Raw genomic sequence first — 1,582 nt, 5'->3', positions numbered from 1 at the left:
TTTTCTGCTTCGGAGTATAAACAAAGGATCGCGGAAGCGGTAGTGACGAGGAACGTAAAGCGGTGGTCTGACCAATCAGAGGCTGAGCTACAGGACGCTCTGCGTATTGTCGACTGGGACATGATCCAATCCAGTTCCAGTGACGTCAGCGAGTTTGCGGAAGTAGCAATGAGCCTCATAGCAACGCTAACGGACACCATCGTCCCCACGGTAAAAGTTAGGGTCTTTCCTAACCAAAAGCCGTGGGTTGATAGATCCATCCGTGAAGCTGTGAGCGCCCGTACTGCTGCCTATAACTCCGGTCTTGTATCCGGCAACATGGGCAGTACAAGGCAGCGGTCTATGGACTGAGGAGCGCGGTGAAGAAGGCCAAGAGGAGGTACCGAGACAGAGTGGAATCACAGATGGAGCAGCGCGACACCAGGCGCCTATGGCAGGGGCTACGGACTATTACAAACTACCAGAGCAGACCCGCGCAATGGTGAGTGCCGACGCATCCCTAGCGGACGACCTGAACTCATTTTATGCACGGTTTGAGGCTAGCAACAACAGCGCTAGCTCGCCACTAACAACAACACCGTTAAGCGTAGCCGAGGTGAGTTATACCGCTGGGATGAACACACACTCTCTGTGACCGAGCACAGTGTGAGGAGGGCTCTGTTGAGGGTGAACACCAGGAAAGCTGCAGGTCCAGATGGCATATCTGGGCGAGTACTGAAGACCTGTGCTAACCAGCTAGCTCCAGTGTTCACCACAATATTCAACCTCTCCCTGGCTGAGTCCGTGGTCCCGCCTGCTTCAAGAGATCCACTATTGTCCCTGTGCCCAAGAATGCTTCTCCAGCATGTATGAATGACTACCGACCGGTGGCCCTCACCTCGGTGGTCATGAAATGCTTTGAGAGGCTGATAAAGGACTACATCTGCGCCTTCCTCCCTTCCTCCATGGACCCGCTGCAGTTTGCTTATCGCCCAAACAGATCCACGGATGATGCTGTCTCCCAGGTACTGCACACCACACTCTCTCATCTGGACAGCCAGAGGGGGGGGCTATGTGAGACTGCTGTTCATTGATTATAGTTCAGCTTTCAACACCATAGTCCCCTCCAGACTGGCCGGCAAGCTGACTGAGCTGGGACTGAACACCCCCCTGTGTGCTTGGATCCTGGACTTCCTGACCGCCAGGCCACAGGTGGTCAGGGTGGGCAGACACACCTCCAAATCCTCACCCTGAACACAGGATCCCAGGGTTGCGTCCTCAGCCCCTACTGTACTCCCTGTACACACATGACTGTGTGGCCAGGTTCAGCTCAACACCATCATCAAGTTTGCGGATGACACAGTGGTGGTGGGCCTGATCTCCGACAACGACGAGAAGGCCTACCTGGAGGAAGTTGCTGATCTGTCACTCTGGTGCCAGGACAACAGCCTCATCATGAATGTCACCAAAACTAAGGAGCTGATTGTGGACTTTAGGAGGGCACAACAACAGAGGATGTACTCACCACTGGGGATTAACGGGACTACTGTGGAGAGGGTGAGCGGGTATAAATACCTGGGAGTCCACATCACCGAGGATCTGA

The sequence above is a fragment of the Pseudoliparis swirei genome, chromosome 18, assembly GCF_029220125.1.
Source record: "Pseudoliparis swirei isolate HS2019 ecotype Mariana Trench chromosome 18, NWPU_hadal_v1, whole genome shotgun sequence".
Lineage (NCBI taxonomy): Eukaryota > Metazoa > Chordata > Actinopteri > Perciformes > Liparidae > Pseudoliparis > Pseudoliparis swirei.
The sequence above is the reverse complement of the archived record's forward strand: the minus strand, read 5'-3'. Positions refer to the sequence as shown.